This window comes from Natator depressus, chromosome 28 (assembly GCF_965152275.1).
Source record: "Natator depressus isolate rNatDep1 chromosome 28, rNatDep2.hap1, whole genome shotgun sequence".
Taxonomy (NCBI): Eukaryota; Metazoa; Chordata; order Testudines; family Cheloniidae; genus Natator; species Natator depressus.
In genome coordinates this window covers 6415716-6434947 of record NC_134261.1, presented here as the reverse complement: position 1 = coordinate 6434947, position 19232 = coordinate 6415716, and the positions used below count along the sequence as shown (strand labels likewise).

General features: G+C 53.3%; 4 non-coding genes across 4 annotated transcripts; 2 read left to right on the top strand and 2 right to left on the bottom strand.

Annotated features, from left to right (window-relative positions):
* Positions 1 to 8059: 8059 nt before the first annotated feature.
* TRNAT-UGU (transfer RNA threonine (anticodon UGU)) lies at positions 8060 to 8133 on the bottom strand. Its single transcript has one exon. It is a non-coding gene; the product is annotated as a tRNA-Thr (tRNA).
* Positions 8134 to 11806: 3673 nt separating this feature from the next.
* Positions 11807 to 11880, top strand: TRNAT-CGU (transfer RNA threonine (anticodon CGU)). The gene has a single exon. It is a non-coding gene; the product is annotated as a tRNA-Thr (tRNA).
* A 4357-nt stretch (positions 11881 to 16237) lies between these two features.
* TRNAM-CAU (transfer RNA methionine (anticodon CAU)) lies at positions 16238 to 16311 on the bottom strand. The gene has a single exon. It is a non-coding gene; the product is annotated as a tRNA-Met (tRNA).
* Positions 16312 to 18784: 2473 nt separating this feature from the next.
* On the top strand, positions 18785 to 18858 carry TRNAT-UGU (transfer RNA threonine (anticodon UGU)). Its single transcript has one exon. It is a non-coding gene; the product is annotated as a tRNA-Thr (tRNA).
* Positions 18859 to 19232: the final 374 nt, after the last annotated feature.

The window sequence follows — 19232 nt, the reverse complement described above, 5'->3', positions numbered from 1 at the left end:
GGGAGGGGCGCTCTGCCTGGAGCAAGGGTGGGCAGGAAGCCACTTTAGCCCTGGGAGTGGCGGCAGGGGCCCCTGGGCCCTTTTAAATCGCCCAGAGCCAGCTGCTCAGGCGGCCCTGGGGGGCAGCCACACCGGCCACTGCTGGGACGGCCCCGGGTGGCTGGCTCTGGGGACGGCCTGAGCAGTGGCCAATGCGGCTCTCCCCAGCCAGAGCTCTGTGGCTCCCGGCAGCTGTCCCAGGGCAGCCAGAGTAGCAGAGGGCCCCCCAGCAGTGGCCAGAGTGACAGGGGGCCCCTGGGGCTTCCTCCTCCCCAGCGGAACAGTGGACCCCCTGGAGTTTCCCCTCCCCCCACCTGGTGCTGTGGGCCCCCCACATTCCCCCTCCCCAAGATTCAATCAGGGGTATTTATGGTATAAGTCGGGGGCCATGACCTGTCCACGACTTTTACTCACAGTACCCAGGAGCCTTAGCTACGACTCCAGTCATGTGACTTCTTTTGCAGGAGGGTCTTTTTTCCTGGAAGAGCAGGGTGGTATTTCCGGGGCACAGGCAGCCTGATTCATACTCTGCAAAGCCACCTGCAAGATTCAAACTTTACTCCGGGTGGAATTCTGCGCCACTGCGCACGCGCAGAATTCATGTCCCCACGTAGATTTCTTTGCTTCCCTGCAGGAAAAATGGCTTTCTGATGGGCGGGAGCAAAGGGAAGCCACAAGAGTGGTCACGCACCCCTCCTGAGCAGTTCTGGGGAGTCGGTTTGGGCTCCTGGTGTAGGCAGCAGAGGGGTGCAGCCTTGCCACGAAGTCTGTTTCCCAGGAGGGGAGAGGGGACTGCAGGGTGATCTCCCACCTCCTTTCATCCAGCAGCCTGTGCTCCTCACTGCCGTGCTGGAGTCTCCACATGTATTTATTGACAAATAAAAAGTGTAGAATTTTAAAATATCGTGCACAGAATCTCCTCAGGAGTGCAACCTACTCAGGGAACCTCCTTGGATTGTCATTGCTTGGTCAACCGCTCAGCCATCACACCGATGCACAGAGAGAGTGCCAAGCCCTCCTGCTAGGCGGGGAGGGAGCGGGGGACGGGGTCGGGTCATACACATTCAGACCGTACGCCTCCCCCAGTTACAAACCGCTGCTGAGTTCCCATTCAGGACATTAGCCTTTACTGACAATTTTTGTCTGTGTTCCTTTTTTCAGTATCGCTTTTTTCTTTCAAAAATACGCAACCCCCTAAACCTGCTTTCAGCAATCAGAATCATAGAATCATAGAAGATCAGGGTGGGAAGGGCCCTCAGGAGGTATCTAGTCCGACCCCCTGCTCAAAGCAGGGCCAACCCCCAACTAAATCATCCCAGCCAGGGCTTTGTCAAGCCTGACCTTAAAAATATCTAAGGAAGGAGATTCCACCACCTCTCTAGGGAACCCATTCCAATGTTTCACCACCCTCCTAGGGAAAAAGTGTTTCCTAATATCCAGCCTAAACCTAGAATAATGTAGTGTCACCTTATTTTTGCCTGGCCCACTACAAAAGAAGAGGCTTTTGTGGTTTTCCTGAGTCCGAGGATGAAAACGAACGGGTGTCAGCCTGCACGGCTGTGGATCGTTATCGAGCGGAACCCGTCGTTGGCACTGGGAGTGTAGACACAGCCTCAGACTCGGTGCTTGTGAGTGGGGAAGCATTCCCTCTAGAGGCACCCAGGGGGTGGTGTGGAATTGTCCCAGGCAGGGCCACCCAGATGGGGGGCGGGGGCAAGTGGGGCAATTTGCCCCAGGCCCCCACGAGAGTTTTCAGGGGTCCCCACGAGAGTTTTTGGCGGCACTGCGGCTGCGGGTCCTTCAGTGCCGCCGAACACACCCGGAGTGAAGGACCCACCGCCAAAGACCTGCCTCCGCTCCAGCTCTTCGGCGGCAAGGGGTTCTTCCGCTCCGTGCCTTCGGCGAAGTGCCCCGAAGACCCAGAGCGGAAGGACCCCCGCCGCCGAAGATCCCAGGCCCCCTGAATCCTCTGGGTGGCCCTGGTCCCAGGTTACTGGGTCGGGGCTCGAGCGGGTTCTTTGTTGTGTTGTTGAAAAGGAACCCCTAGATATTGAACCCGGGCCGTGTTGCTGCCGACTGCAACTGGCAGAAGGGTTGCAGAAAGAAGCAGGGGAGAGGAGCACCAATGAATGTGTGCAATTATTCAGTAAGGAAGGGGCTTGGCATGAAGGAATCGCCTCTGCCCTTGGCAGAGAGGGGGATTTGTGATGTCCTGGGCTTTGGAGATCCAGGCCCACAGCACTGGGATGATCAGCCCAGGGATGGGGCAGTACATGGAGCGGGGCAGATTTGGGAGCTGGCAACCTCTCTCCCCAGGTATTTGCCCTGCAGGCCCTTTTCAGTCTCTCTCTCTCCCCTTTCCCTGTGTAACCCAGTGGTTCTCAAACTTTTTAAATTGGTGACCCCGTTCACAAAGCAAGTCTCCGAGTGCGCCCCCCCGCCCTTATAAAGTCAAAACACATTTGTTATATTTAACATTATTTTAAATGCTTAATTTAGTCTTTAATCTACTCTTTGTAACGGATTGACCTTTTCTCACCACTTTTATATTAAGCCTAAAACGCACTTTGATTGAATTACTGGGATAAGCAGAAAAGGGTTTTTAAAATAGTTACTGTTTAATACTGACAGGTTTCAGAGTCACAGCCATGTTAGTCTGTATTCGCAAAAAGAACAGGAGGACTTGTGGCACGTTAGAAACGAACCAATTTATTTGAGCATAAGCTTTCGTGAGCTACAGCTCACTTCATCGGATGCATTCAGTGGAAAATACAGTGGGGAGATTTATATACACAGAGAACATGAAACAATGGGGGTTACCGTATACACTGTAACCAGAGTGATCACTTAAGGTGAGCTATTACCAGCAGGAGAGCCGGGGTGGGGGGGAACTTTTGTAGTGATAATCAAGGTGGGCCATTTCCAGCAGTTGACAAGAACGTCTGAGGAACAGTGGGGGGTGGAGGGGGGATAAACATGGGGAAATAGTTTTACTTTGTGTAATGACCCATCCACTCCCAGTCTCTATTCAAGCCTAAGTTAATTGGATCCAGTTTGCAAATTAATTCCAATTCAGCCGTCTCTCGCTGGAGCCTGTTATAACATTCAAAAACCAGTCGGAGAACACTTCAGTCTCTCTGGTCACTCGATTACAGACCTAAAAGCGGCACTTCTTCAACAAAAAAACTCTGAAACCAGACTCCAGCGAGAGAGCGATTGCTAGTCATGCACACTTTCTGGGCCAATTCTCAGTACTGAGTCCTCTTTAAGGGCCGTGTGTGCTTACAAGAAACCTGGAGGACATGATACAGTGCCTGAACACAAAACTGACCTGCTCCCAGTTGCTCATGGAAAACCCCTTCTTACCTAGAAACAAAGACCAGCAGGAGGGAATCAAGGCCTATCCTGATCCCAGAGCCCAGCCCATACCCACCTCCACTCTGCTACAGACTCACTTTTTTTTCCACCACGGGCAGCCATTCAACAGCCACATAAACCCTGTTAACCACTGCTCCAGGGAACTGCCTTCGTCACTCAATATGCTCCTGACAGCGGCTCTGCCAAAGATGATCCAGTGCTGAGGCATTGATTAGGTGCCGTGTGCCCTCTGACACCCGCCCACTATACGGCAGCCCCAGCTGAGGGCACCCTTGCTGCCCCTGCAGCTGGTTCTTCTGGAACCTGTGGCTTGTCCTCATTCGTCCAGGAACAAACCTAAGGCTAGCTGTAAATAATCCTGTCCAACCAAGTCTGGGAAAAGCCATCATGTAGCCAGAAGTCCCCACGCCTGCTGGGTAAAAAAACAAGCCCCCAGAAAATGGTACATAGTCTCAAGTCCCCAGGAAGTTTTTGGAGAGTGTTGGGGACAACTTCCTGGTGCAACCACTGGAGGACCCAACCAGAGGATGTTCTCCTCTTGACCTGCTGCTTACAAACAGGGAAGAATTAGGAGGGAAAGAAGAAGTGGAGGACAACCTGGGCCGCAGTGACCATGAGATGGTTGAGTTCAGGATCCTCAAAAAAAGAATAAAGGAGAATAGCAAAATATGGACCCTGGACTTCAGAAAATCAGACTTTGACTCACTTAGGGAACTGATGGGCAGGATCCCCTGGGAGGCTAATATGAGGGGGAAAGGAGTCCACGAAAGCTGGCTATATTTTAAAGAAGCCTGATTGAGGGCACAGGAACAAACCATCCTGATGTGCAAAAAGAATAGCAAATATGGCAGGCGACCAGCTTGGCTTAACAGCGAAATCTTCGGGGAGCTTAAACACAAAAGGAAGCTTACAAGAAGTGTAAACTTGGACAGATGACTAGGGAGGAGGATAAAAATATTGCTCGAGCATGCAGGGGTGTAATCAGGAAGGCCAAAAAGCAACTGGAGTTGTGGCTAGTGAGGGATGTGAAGGGTAACAAGAAGGGTTTCTACAGGTATGTTAGGAACAAGAAAAAGGTCAGGGAAAGTGTGGGCCCCTTACTGAATGGTGGAAGAAACCTAGTGAGAGATGATGTGGAAAAAGCTGAAGGACTCAATGCTTCATTTGCCTCGGTCTTCACAGACAAGGTCAGCTCCCAGACAGCTGCACTGGGCAGCACGGTATGGGGAGCAGGTGAGCAGCCCTCAGTGGTGAAAGCACAGGTTAAGGACTATTTAGAAAAGCTGGAGATGCACAAGTGCATGGGCCCAGGTCTAAGGCATCCGAGGACGCCGAGGGAATTGGCGGATGTGATTGCAGAGCCATTGGCCATTATCTTTTAAAACTTGTGCTGATTGGGGGAGATCCCGGACGATTGGAAAAAGGCAAATACAGTGGCTATCTTTAAAAAAGGGAAGAAGAAGAACGCAGGGAACTACAGACCAGTCAGCCTCACCTCAGTCCCTGGAAAAATCATGGAGCAGGTCCTCAAGGAAACCGTTTTGAAGCACTTGGAGGAGAGGACGGTGATCAAGAACAGTCAACATGGATTCACCAAGGGAAAGTCATTCCTGACCAACCTGATTCCCATCTACGATGAGATAACCGGCTCGGTGGATATGGGGAAAGTGGTGGATGTGATAAATATTGAGTTTAGCAAACCTTTTGATACGGTCTCCCACAGGATTCTTGCCAGCAAGTTAAAAAAGTATGGATTGTATGAATGGACTATAAGGTGGTTAGAAAGGTGGCTAGATTCTCGGGCTCCACGGGCACTGATCAATGGCTCGATTTCTAGCTGGCAGCCACTATCAAGCGGAGTGCTCCAGGGGTCAGTCCTGGGACCGGTTTTGTTCAACATCTTTATTAATGATCTGGATGCTCCGTAACCTGGCAGATGACACTAAGCTGTGGGGAGAGGTTGATATGCTGGATGGTAGGGATAGGGGAGCCCAGAGTGACCTCGACAAATTGGACGATTGGGCCAAAATAAATCTAATGAGGTTCAACAAGGACAAGTGCAGAGTCTTGCACTTAGGATGGAAGAATCCCATGCACATCTCCAGGCTGGGGACTGACTGGTTAAGCAGCAGTTGTGCAGAAAAGGACCTGAGGATTACACTGGATGAGAAGCTGGATAGGAGTTAGCAGTGTGCCATTTTTGCCAGGAAGGCTAACGGCATATTGGGCTGCACTAGGAGGAGCATTGCCAGCAGATTGAGGGAAGTGATTATTCCCCATCTATTTGGCACTGGTGAGGCCACATCTGGGGTATTGCATCCAGTTTTCGCCCCACCCTCCCACTACAGAAAGGATGTGGACACATTGGCGAGAGTCCAGGGGAGGGCAACAAAAGTGATCAGGGGGCTGGGGCACACGACTTATGAGGAGAGGCTGAGGGAACGGGGGTCATTTAGTCTGCAGAAGAGAAGAGTGAGGGGGGATTTGATAGCTGCTTTCAACTACTTGAAAGGGGGTTCCAAAGAGGATGGTTCTAGACTATTCTCAGTGGTAGAAGAGGACAGGACAAGGAGTAATGGTCTCAAGTTGCAGTGGGGGAGGTCTAGGTTGGATATTAGGAAACACTATTTCACGAGGAGGGTGGTGAGGCACTTGAATGGGTTCCCTAGGGAGGTGGTGGAATCTCCATCCTTAGAGGTGTATAAGGCCCGGCTTGACAAAGCCCTGGCTGGGATGATTTAGTTGGGGTTGGTCCTGCTTTGAGCAGGGGTTTGGGCTAGATGACATCCTGAGGTCTCGTCCAACCCTGATCGAGGGTTAGAATAACATTTCCCAGCAAACGGTCTGTTGAGCTAAGTGCAAATCCCTGTCGTAATCCCCCTCTGTCCAGTAGCCCCAGGGCACATTCCAAGTCTTGGATTCGAGCTGCTGAGTCAGCTTCCTGCAGTGAGTTTCAGCTTTCCCAAAGGTAATTTGTGAGGGCTCACCGTTTTCGGATGTTCTTGTTTAATTCCCCTCCATCCAATTCAAATGAGTTTGAAATTACTCATAGCAATATTCTTTCACCTACTTTGGTAAACTGAGAACAGTTAGGAAATCTTGTACTGAGAGACCAGCCAGTGGGGAACAGAGCGATAGTCATTTGTAAACCAGTTGCATTAAGAACCACAGGTCTCTGGATGGGGGTAGGCCACTGTGGGGATGGGGGTGTCACAGACAATTTGGAGGCAGGGAGCGGAGTAGAGGGTGGAAGAGGTTGAATTAGGGTACATTTTCCCTTGGTCCCGAAAGGGGCAGCACGGCATGCCCAATTAAAAGGGGGTGTCACGCCTGAAGAATTTACAATATCCACCAAAATAACAGGAACAAGAAGACAAACACGGAACACAATGTTTTCTTGCGACAGGGGACCCAGGGCGTTCTGGGTTTTCTTCCACTGGCCCCAGCTTGCCCATAAAGTGTCTGAAAAAGCAAATAAACATTCCCCAGCCCCTTGGTGGGGACAGATGATTGCTTTAAAATGCCCCTTTCTTTTCACATTTTTTTTGCCTGACTGCAGGAAAACTGAAGAATTGCCTTTATATTTGGTTTGTTTTGTACAAAGGATACTTGCTGCATAGCTAGGCAGAGGAGGCCTGTCTATGCAAACACGGTCTGTTCCTGAAGACTTTCCCCCAGCTCATCACTAGACGTGAGGGGGGAAGGTCATTCAGACCCTCCTTACACTTCGTATTTAAAAACGCACCCAGAGCAAAACTCCACCACTTCCCAGACACGGCTAGCACACACCATCCACCCAGGTATTAGCCTTCAACAGCTCACGACTTTTACAATGATAGCTCGCCAGGCCGACTTTGTACAAATCCTACCTTAATTCTATGAGAGTGGTGACTATGGGGCTTCCAGGGTGCTGCTTTGAGCACAGCCTGCCACCCCTGGGCTGACACTGCAATGGAGACGTCCCCGTAGAGTCCCTCTCTCCCGGGATAAAGATGGCAGCAGGGCTGGCCTGGGTCACCTGACGTGGGCTCCTGGAGCTCAAGCTGTGGGGCCCAAAAGTGGGGAGCAGATATCACCTTAATCCAGGACAGCGGCTTGGGCTGTAAAGTTGCAGTGTACGTGTCTCGGCTCAGGCTCAGGACCCTGCTCTAGGAGCCCAGGAGGTTGGGCGGGAGTTTGGCAAGTGGAAACGGTAAAACCGCAGTGAAGTATTCCCCTGGACTCAATGACATGTCTCCATTTCTCTGTCTGCTTTGGGGCAGGGACAAAAACAGGTCCTGCTGCATTCGTTATTTCAAAGGGAGGTTTAGGATTTTCATTCTCAGACACGGTGCACAAAGCAGGACTCCACCCTCGGCGTAAACTGAATGAGCCGCCCAGATTCTGGCAGCCCCAATGAGCCACTTGGTGTGAGAGCTCGGACCTGCCCCTGTCCCAGAGGGAAGGGGTCGTTTGCGAGGGGACTGCACCCCTGACCTATCAACCCTTCACACCCAAACTTTCAGTCACTCTATTATCAGTGCCTGTGAGTGTGATTTAAAAAACAAAACCAGCATCACTGGGCTAGACCAAAGGTCCATCTAACTCTGTATTTTGTTTTCTGACAGTAGCCAGTACCAGGTGCCCCAAAAGCCACTCAACAAGGCACCACTGGGAGTTGAACCCAGGATCTCCTGTTTACAAGACAGGTGCTTTAGCCAGCTAAGCCATGGTGCCCGTCTCCGGCTAACGTATGGTGTCTGCCCACCTCTGACTCCCTGCCAATCCCCACCACGGCCGGACAAGCGTTGCTTGTGTTGGATTCTGTAAAGCAGAGAAGCAGGTGAAGTTTTGCTCCGAAGGTGTGTGTGTGATTCTTTGGACAGGTCTACACTACAAAATTAAGTCAGTGTAGATACAATAGTTAGGAGTTGTGATGAAGTGGGACTGTTCTTAATGTTTCCTCTGAATAGTGTGGGGGTGCCTCAGTTTCCCCTATGCAGTTCTTAAGTATCTAGGGGGTGGGATAAGAGTGTATGATCGTTGCAGAGCTCTGGAGGGCAGGTGTGTGCAGGGGTCTGGACACAGAGAATGGCCGACACCCTGTTTCCTGGCACCTTATGGCCTGGGCCCTTCCTCCCTGCAAGGTGAGAGCTAAAGGGTTGGAGAACAAAGGAATCAGGTGACCTCCTGGCCGGGGAAAGGGACAAAGCCCAGAGCATGGGGGGCTGGAGGGTTTTTCAGTTTGGGGCTGGCTGGGGACATGCAGTGAAGGGCAGACGTGGTTGTCTGGCTCACTGCCCCCCAAAATGGACCCGGCTGAGGGGTCCTGTTCTCTGCACCTACAAGCTCTGTGTTAGACCATGTTCCTGTCGTCTAATAAACCTCTGTGTTACTGGCTGGCTGAGAGTCACGTCTGACTGCGAAGTTGGGGGGCAGGACCCTCTGGCCCCCCCAGGACCCCGCCTGGGCAGACTGGCTGTGGGAAGCGCAGGGAGGGGCAGAGGAGGCTGAAGGCTCCGAGGTCAGAGCCAGGAAGGTGGAGCCGGGGGAGCTGTGTGTCCTGCAGACAGGCTGCTCCCCGAGAGGAGACTCCCCCAGAGTCCTGCCTGGCTTCATGGGGAGCAGCTCCAGAGCATCGTCCACGGACTCCGGGGCAGGAGTGTAAAAAATTTACCCCCCCTCCCTGTCCTGAGCAATGCAGTTATATCAGCCTAACCCAGGGGCAGAGAGCACTGTGTCAACAGGAGGGCTTCTCCCATCAACACGGCTTGGGGTGCTGCTTGGCTAGTGAAGACCCAGAGAAGAGGTGGCCCCTGACTCTTGCCTTTGGGGAGGCTGGGGGTGAGCAGTGGAAGCTCCCTAGAAGTGGGGGGCCATTGGTGCCGGGACCGTGGGGCTGCCCCCCCGCACGGCTCATTCTCCTCCCTCTGAGGCCCCACCTCTGCTCCACCCTCACTCCCATTTGGCCACTTCCCACCCCCGCTCTGCCTCTTTCGCTGAGGCCGGCTGGTCCACCTTTCCCTCGCTCCTCTCCTCCCCTGAGGCCTCCTTGCCTGCCGCTCATTCCTCTCCGCCCCCTACCCAAGGTCTGCCCACCATCCACACTTCTCTGTCCCCCCCCCCCCGCGACCTGCCCTGCCCACCGCCTGCCCCTCCCTGAGACCTGCCCTGTCCACCGCCCGCACCTCCCTTCCCCTCCCCTGAGACCCACCCTGCCCACCGCCCACACTTCTCTGTCTCTCCCCTGTGACCGGCCCTGCCCACCGCCCGCACCTCCCTGCCCCTCCCCTGAGACCCGCCCTGCCCCCCGCCCGCACCTCTCTGCCCCTCCCCTGAGACCCTCCCTGCCCACCGCCCACACCTCCCTGCCCCTCCCCTGAGACCCGCCCTGCCCACTTCTTTCTTCATGCCGCTGTTGTTATTCCATAAAACATCAAGGATGGAATGAAAAGCTGAGTTTGCTCCAGGGTGAGGAAAGGAAGGAGACACCAACCCCCTGGCAAAGCTCTGTGCCCCACAGAAAACTGCCCCCTGTTATTACAGTCACTGATGTACTGGGGATATGATGGGAAAGGGACTGTCTGAATTCTCGAGGCAGGAAATGGACAACAATCTACGGCAACGTCATTAACCACAGACACACTCTCCTCATGCTCCAGCCAGACGGGAAATGGGCAGGAATTCTCGCCGTTCAGCCCTGGGCACACTTACACACCGCCCAGCAGTGAGTGTGTTGTGGACGCTGGTCTGAGGAAACAACTGGAAACGATCACTCAGTGAGAACAGAACTAGAGTGTCGTGAGAAACCTGCATAACACAAGAAGCGGTGGCCAGGCGGTTATGGTGATGGACTAGAAATCCCTTGGGGGGTCTCCCTGCCCAGGTTCGAATGCTGTCAATGACAGAGGAACTTGTGGCTCTTCTGTTTCAGTGCCCGAGCGTCCTTCGGGCCAACAGGAGCTCGGTCTTGTCTCGCTCTCAGGCGATGTCTACGCTATTGAGTTACGTGGCTTGAGTTGAAGTCTTTTAATTAAATACTCCCTGTGTCACCGGAGCGCATCCAGGCTAGCAGCTCCTGCCTCGCCCCAGAGAGCAGTGCACTGTGGGTCGCTGTCGCACTGGGCGACTGGCCGCAGGGTGCTTTGGGAAGGGCTGGCGGTGGCTCGTGGGCCGGTACCGCATCGCGCGAGGCAGGTTCCTCCAGCCCATTGTCCCACGGGCATCCGACTCGATTGCCAGCTGCTTTCCAGCCGCAGTGTGCGTGGTGTGACAGAGTGTGTGTGAGCAGAGACCGTGTGTGTGTTCGGGGAGTGTGTCTGCTGGGGAAGAGTGAGTGTGTCGGCACGCTGTCTCTACGTTCGGAGCGCCGCTGGAAGCCAGCAGTCCTGAGGCAGGGGAAGGGGGACACCCCACTACGGAGGCAGGGGGAGGGGGACAACCCCCGACTTCGGCCCCTGCTTCCCTCGCTGGCTCAGCACAGCCCAGCTGTCTCTGTCACAGACACACACTCACACACACCTGCTGCTGCCTGCCTGGCTCTGGGTCAGGGGCACCGGAACGGGGGGGGGTAGAGGGCCATGGCCCCACCACGTTTTACCAGCCGTAAGGACGAACGATGGAGGGGGGACAAGGTGGAGTCTTGGGGGGAAGAGGCGTTCTGTGGATGTGGCCTCTGGGGCACGGCCTGGGGCGGGGACTCAGGGGGAAGGAGCTGTGTAAGGTTGGGGCCTGAGGGAGAAGGGGTGGTATGAGTGCGGGTCCTTGGGGAAAGGGACATCATGGGGGTGCCACAGTTTGGATGCGGGTGGCCCCCCCGGCCCCTTTGAGGAAGCTTCCATCGCCCCTGCTCCGTGTTCGCAGTGCGGGAGAGGGCAGCATCCCACGGCAGCGATTTGCTCCTGGCTGCCGGAGCAGAGCCGCCGGCTCAGCTGTCAGAGCTTCCCGGAGCGACGAAATGGGAGGGGGGCCCAGCCTCTGCAGCAGGAAGGCAGGGCAGGCGAGGTCACGGCGGGCATTGTGGGATACTGGCGAGGGTCAGTAATGGTGATATAATGACCGGCAGCGTCTACACTGGCACCTTGTTGCTTTAAGTTCACTGCAAAAAGCTCTAGGCCTCTCGTCGAGGTGGTTTTATTTTGTCGCCAAAAGAGGGCCGTTTTCTCACCAGACGTGGCATTGCAGTGTATGCACCAGCCAAAAGCTGCCGACCGAGGGAGCGTCGTGCGTTTTTCACACGCCTGAGCAATAGCATGATGCTGAAAGAACTTTGTAGTGCGGACCTGGCCAAGGATTCACACACACCCAGCCTGCAAGGAAAACGTCACCTGCTCCCCTGCTTTGCGGAAGTCAAACGCAAGCAAAGCTTGTCAGGCCCAGGTGGGGTCTGGCAGGGACTCAGGGACGGGCAGGCACCATGGCTTAGCTGGCTAAAGCACCTGTTTCGTAAACAGGAGATCCTGGGTTCGACTCCCTGTGGTGCCTTGTTGAGTGGCTTTTGGGGTATCTGGTATTGGCTACTGTCAGAAGACAAAACACAGAGCTAGACGGGTCTTTGGTCTAGCCGAGAATGGCTTTTCCTATGGTTTAAATTACACTCACAGGCACTGATAAGAAAGTTATTGAAAGTTTGGGTGTGAAGAGCTGGTAGGTCTGTGTTTCAGCCCCCTTGCAGATGACCCCCCTCCCTCTGGGACAGGGACAGGTCTGAGCTCTCACACCAAATGCCTAATTGTGGCTGCCAGAATCTGTGTGCGCACGAGTCTGAGAATGAAAATCATAAATCAGCCTTTGAAATAAGGAATGCAGCGGGACGTGTTATTGTCCCTGCCCCAAAGCAGACAGACCAACGGAGAACTGCTAGTGAGTCCAGGGTAATACTCCACTGCCCTTTTACCTTTTTCGCTTGCAAAACTCCCTCCCAAGCTTGTGGGGTCCCAGAGCCCGGTACTGAGCCTGAGCCGAGATGTCTACACTGGAAACTTACCACCCCCCAGCCCAAGCTCCGGGAGCCTGAGCTGGGAGGACAGCCCTGGGTGTTTCATTGCAGTGTGGACACAGCCGAGCATTGTGTCTACACCGCCATTAACACACCCAAGTCACTCTTCTCAAACCCTGGCTCAGCTGATTCAGGTTTGTGGGGCTTGTGGTGCAGGGTTATGAAATTACAGTGTAGACACTTCAGCGTGTGCCCAGCCTCTGATATCCCACCAGGGGTGAGGGTCTCCGAGCCCGGGCTCCAGTCTGAGCCCAAATGTCTACACTGCAATTTTTAGCCCCAAAATGTGAGCCCCAGAAGTCCATGTCAGACGATCCAGGACAGCCGGCTGCAGGGCTTTTATCACAGGATCGATGCGCTCTCAGGGTATGTCTACATTGCAATGTGAGCCCAGGGTTAGTAGAAGTCACGTCAGCAGCCACAACACAAACATAAACCAGCAGCAAAGGACCCACCCCCAAATAAGCTGGGCAGTGCCCTTCTCCCTCAGGTTCTTAAGTCCAGCAACCAAAAGTCCTTTAACATGAGCCATCCCCTCCCTGCATCCCACTCACAGTTGTTGTCCTTAGTCAGTTCACCCCCCATCCTGGGTAGAAAAAGGAGGAAAATAAGAAGGCACCATACTCACTAGGTTGTCTAGGGACTCACTTATCCCTCCACAGCCACCCTGTGACAAAGTTGGTCAAACACCTAAATTTTAGTATTTGATTGTGATTGATTACCCATACCTCTCCACTCTATTCCTCAATCTGCCTGGCTTTGGAACCCATGTCCCCTGCCTAGCAAGTGCTTTTCAGTTGAGGGTGAGTCCCTCAATTGGGCCCTGCCAAATACAGTTCTGCTGCCCTCGATTCTCACAACAAGGACAACAACCCTTTATTACTCCTGCCCCAATAACAAGGAGACTGGGAATCCAACACCAGCCCAAAGTGATCATTTCGGCAAGCAATCCCATCATGCTGAGCACCTAGGCAGGGTGCCTCTGCCCGTGCAAACGAGATCAGCTTCAGAAGTCCTCATCAGACTCTTGAACCTCAACTGGATGTGGGGCAGGGAGGGATAGCTCAGTGGTTTGAGCATTTGGCCTGCTAAACCCAGGGTTGTGAGTTCAATCCTTGAGGGGCCACTTAGGGATCTGGGGCAAAAATTGGGGACTGGTCCTGCTTTGAGCAGGGGGTTGGACTAGATGACCCCCTGAGGTCCCTTCCAACCCTGATATTCTATGATGTATAAAATTTAATCAAACCCCATTTTCAAAACCACCCATGGTCTGGGAATGGAACAGGAGCTCCCTGAAGCAGGGTCTGTCTTTCACGGTTCTTAAGATCATTGACTGGAACATAGCATCATTTTGGGGGTTTAGCTCAGTGGTTGATTATTGCACTGTAATTCAAGGGGTCCTTGGTTCAAATCCAAGGACCCCCTCAGAAGACTCTTTCTTAAATGAAAACTTTTTCAAGCATGTTAGTTAATGAGTTCCACTGGATGGGGATGCTTGAAATGAATTTAAACACAACATTTCCCTGTGTAAATGCATAAAAACATCGTAAAGCTGTCCATCAGCTGAAATCAGTTCCAGTCCTCTAAGTGTCTAGTTTATGTTTTCATCAGTTAAACAAAGGTATAATATGAATGCACATTTGCAGATCCCTGTTCTTCAGGGGCTATGCTGTGTAGAATCATAGAATATCAGGGTGGGAAGGGACCTCAGGGGGTCATCTAGTCCAACCCCCTGCTCAAAGCAGGACCAATCCCCAATTTTTGCCCCAGATCCCTAAGTGGCCCCTCAAGGATTGAACTCGCAAATGCTCAAACCACTGAGCTATCCCTCCCTGCCCCACATCCAGTTGAGGTTCAAGAGTCTGATGAGCAAAGACACCTTGGTGAGGGAAAGGACACCAGCAACTTGCCTCCTTCACATTCAGGTAACATCTGGGCCCCCAGAACAAGGCATGAGAAGAAGCCAGTAGCTCTGAGCAGGAAAATAGCCACTAAAATGCTGGCTAGAGTTGCCAGGATTCCCAGAAATGCCACAATCCCCTGTCCACGAATATTCGTAGAAGGTGGTGTCTGCAGCAGGGACCACAAATGCAGAGAAAAGCCCTCAAAAGTTCTAAGCTGCCAAGACCCAGACGGTGGTCAAGATCCCACCTAAAATCAAGACAGGAGAGAACAAGGCTAAAGCTAACTCCAAAGCAACCAAAGCCAGGGCTAAGAAGGTGGCACGGAGAAAGAAGTGAAGAGATTTCCATTGGGATGACTCCTGCTCCCCAAATGGGTCTTTATGAGTCATCATGGACTAGCCAGAGAGATCCAAGTCCTGCAGGACAAACAGCCCCCTGGATAGTAGAATGAAGGGGTGGCGGGGGGGGGGGCGGGAAGTGTTTCTCTCTCAGAGGAGAAGTGCTGTGTTTTGTGTAACACCTCCCAGGGGAATGATGCACTGACAGAAGAGCTGCCCAGAGCTCCCACATGTGCTCGTTCTCTTTGACCTGCTTCTGCGGTTATTTCAGAACCAGCCCGAGCGGGAGTGTGTCCCTGGGACTTCACCAGCTGTACCATAGGCTGTGTCTGCATCTCAGCTTCGATTAACACAAGTTTTTAATTGACTCTTATTGTGATACTTTCCCAGTGCTCTGCCTCGTTCTGACATTCTGGAGACAGATTGATTACGGGGAGGAATGGACAAGTTTGTGTGACATTTGGTAAGTACGTTGCCTTGGTATGTGACTGAAAACAAGACTGGAGGTGGGCAGGTGCCGGCTACAAAAAGAAAATGGCAAAGCTGCTCACATCCACCATTGAATTATACTCCAGATAGTGATGCTTTTCAAAGGTATAGAGCAATGTGTTAATAAACCATCTTTGGTTCAATAAACAGAGTGGCCTACTTTGGGGCTAGTTTTGAAGTGACTCTGGCTATGAATGCAATAGAAATCAGGCAACAAGTCTCTCAGGTGGGAAGTTTGTGCAGTCACGTTTATTTGGCTGGTTTTTCCCAGCTTGTTTCTACAAACCCCGTAATCCATCACCTCAGTGCATTTTCCATTTCAGTGTGCGGGTCCAGAAACGAAACCGAAGAAGACGGCACCGGGCAAGCCCGATAAAGGTGCCCTGGGAAAAGGGTTTTGATTTTCATTCGAAAAAGTTTTTAAAGGGAAGCACCTGGATTTGAACGATCAGCCCATTGCTATGCATGTAAATGCTCAACCACCCAATCACGCTCTCAACAAAGAGCTCGAGACATAGCTCAGACCAGGGATGGGCTTAAACCTGGGGCTTAAAAAACTTTATATGTATACAAACATTTCAGTGTAAACACCTGGGCTCAGGCTCAGTACCGGGCTCTGGGACCCCACAAGCTTGGGAGGGAGTTTCGCAAGCGAAAAAGGTAAAAGGGCAGTGGAGTATTACCCTGGGCTCACTGGCAGTTCTCCATTGGTCTGTCTGCTTTGGGGCAGGGACAATAACACGTCCCGCTGCATTCCTTATTTCAAAGGCTGATTTATGATTTTCATTCTCAGACACGGTGCAGAAAGCAGGACTCAACCCTGGGTGTAAACTAAATGAGCTGCCCAGAGATTCTAGCAGTTACAATGAGCCATTTGGCATGAGAGCTCGGACCTGCCCCTGTCCCAGAGGGAGGGGGGTCATTTGCAAGGGGGCTGAAACACAGACCTACCAGCTCTTAACACCCAAACTTTCAATAACTTTCTTATCAGTGCCTGTGAGTGTAATTTAAACCATAGGAAAAGCCATTCTCGCTAGACCAAAGGCCCGTCTAGCTCTGTGTTTTGTCTTCTGACAGTAGCCAATACCTGGTGCCCCAAAAGCCACTCAACAAGGCACCACAGGGAGTCGAACCCAGGATCTCCTGTTTATGAAACAGGTGCTTTAGCCAGCTAAGCCATGGTGCCTGCCCATCCCTGAGTCCCTGCCAGACCCCACCTGGGCCTGACAAGCTTTGCTTGCGTTTGACTTCCGCAAAGCAGGGGAGCAGGTGACGTTTTCCTTGCAGGCTGGGTGTGTGTGAATCCTTGGCCAGGTCCGCACTACAAAGTTCTTTCAGCATCATGCTATTGCTCAGGCGTGTGAAAAACGCACGACGCTCCCTCGGTCGGCAGCTTTTGGCTGGTGCATACACTGCGATGCCACGTCTGGTGAGAAAACGGCCCTCTTTTGGCGACAAAATAAAACCACCTCGACGAGAGGCCTAGAGCTTTTTGCAGTGAACTTAAAGCAACAACGTGCCAGTGTAGACGCTGCCGGTCATTATATCACCATTACTGACCCTCGCCAGTATCCCACAATGCCCGCCGTGACCTCGCCTGCCCTGCCTTCCTGCTGCAGAGGCTGGGCCCCCCTCCCGTTTCGTCGCTCCGGGAAGCTCTGACAGCTGAGCCGGCGGCTCTGCTCCGGCAGCCAGGAGCAAATCGCTGCCGTGGGACGCTGCCCTCTCCCGCACTGCGAACACGGAGCAGGGGCGACGGAAGCTTCCTCACGGGGCCGGGGGGGCCACCCGCATCCAAACTGTGGCACCCCCATGATGCCCCTTTCCCCGAGGACCCGCACTCATGCCACCCCTTCTCCCTCAGGACCCAACCTTACACCGCTCCTTCCCCCTGAGTCCCCGCCCCGGGCCGTGCCCCCGAGGCCACATCCACAGAACGCCTCTTCCCCCCAAGACTCCACCTTGTCCCCCCTCCGTCGTTCGTCCTTACGGCTGGTAAAACGTGGTGGGGCCATGGCCCTCTACCCCCCCCCCCCGTTCCGGTGCCCCGACCCAGAGCCAGGCAGGCAGCAGCAGGTGTGTGTGAGTGTGTGTCTGTGACAGAGACAGCTGGGCTGTGCTGAGCCAGCGAGGGAAGCAGGGGCCGAAGTCGGGGGTTGTCCCCCTCCCCCTGCCTCCATAGTGGGGTGTCCCCCTCCCCCTGCCTCAGGACTGCTGGCTTCCAGCGGCGCTCCGAACGTAGAGACAGCGTGCCGACACACTCACTCTTCCCCAGCAGTCACACTCCCCGAACACACACACGGTCTCTGCTCACACACGCTCTGTCACACCACGCACACTGCGGCTGGAAAGCAGCTGGCAATCGAGTTGGATGCCCGTGGGACAATGGGCTGGAGGAACCTGCCTCGCGCGATGCGGTACCGGCCCACGAGCCACCGCCAGCCCTTCCCAAAGCACCCTGCGGCCAGTCGCCCAGTGCGACAGCGACCCACAGTGCACTGCTCTCTGGGGCGAGGCAGGAGCTGCTAGCCTGGATGCGCTCCGGTGACACAGGGAGTATTTAATTAAAAGACTTCAACTCAAGCCACGTAACTCAATAGCGTAGACATCGCCTGAGAGCGAGACAAGACCGAGCTCCTGTTGGCCCGAAGGGCGCTCGGGCACTGAAACAGAAGAGCCACAAGTTCCTCTGTCATTGACAGCATTCGAACCTGGGCAGGGAGACCCCCCAAGGGATTTCTAGTCCATCACCATAACCGCCTGGCCACCGCTTCTTGTGTTATGCAGGTTTCTCACGACACTCTAGTTCTGTTCTCACTGAGTGATCATTTGGGGTGGGGGAGAGAAAACCTTTTGAAGTGATAAACACCCATTTTTTCATGGTCTGTGTGTATAAAAACATCTTCTGTATTTTCCACAGTATGCATCCGATGAAGTGAGCTGTAGCTCACGAAAGCTCATGCTCAAATAAATTGGTTAGTCTCTAAGGTGCCACAAGTCCTCCTTTTCTTTTTGCGTTTCCAATTGTTTCCTCAGACCAGCTTCCACAACACACTCACTGCTGGGCGGTTGTGTAAGTGTGTCCAGGGCTGAACGGCGAGAATTCCTGCCCGTTTCCCTTCTGGATGGAGCATGAGGAGAGTGTGTCTGTGGTTAATGACGTTGCTGTAGATTGTTGTAAAATTCCTGCCTCGATAATTCAGACAGTCCCTTTCCCGTCATATCCCCAGTCCATCAGTGATGGCAATAGCAGGGGGCAGTTTTCTGTGGGGCACAGAGCTTTGCCAGGGGGTTGGTGTCTCCTTCCTTTCCTCACCCTGGAGGAAACTCAGCTTTTCATTCCATCCTTGATGTTTCATGGAATAACAACAGCAGCATGAAGAAAGAGGACGGCAGGGCGGATCTCAGGGGAGGGGAAGGGAGGTGCGGGCGGTGGGCAGAGCAGGTCTCAGGGGAGGGGCAGAGAGGTGTGGGTGCAGGCTACACTGACTTAATTTTGTAGCATAGACCTGTCCAAAGAATCACACACATACCTTGGGAGCAAAACTTCACCTGCTCCCTTGCTTTGTAGAATCCAAACACGAGCAACGCTTGTCCGGCCGTGGTGGGGGTTGGCAGGGAGTCAGGTGTGGGCAGACACCATACGTTAGCCAGAGACGGGCACCATGGCTTAGCTGGCTAAAGCACCTGTCTTGTAAACAGGAGATCCTGGGTTCAACTCCCAGTGGTGCCTTGTTGAGTGGCTTTTGGGGCACCTGGTATTGGCTGCTGTCAGAAAACAAGATACAGAGATAGGTGGACCTTTGGTCTAGCCCTGTAAGACTGTACTGTTCTTATCATTTAAATTACATGCATAGGCACTGATGATAGAGTTTCTGAAAGTTTGGGTGTTAAGAGCTGATGGGTCAGTGGTGCAGTCCCCTCGCAGACGATCGCCTCCCTCTGGGACAGGGGCAGGTCCAAGCTCTCACACCAAGTGGCTCATTGGGGCTGCCAGAATCTGGGCGGCTCATTCAGTTTACGCCGAGGGTTGAGTCCTGCTTTGTGCACCGTGTCTGAGAATGAAAATCCTAAACCTCTCTTTGAAATAACGAATGCAACAGGACG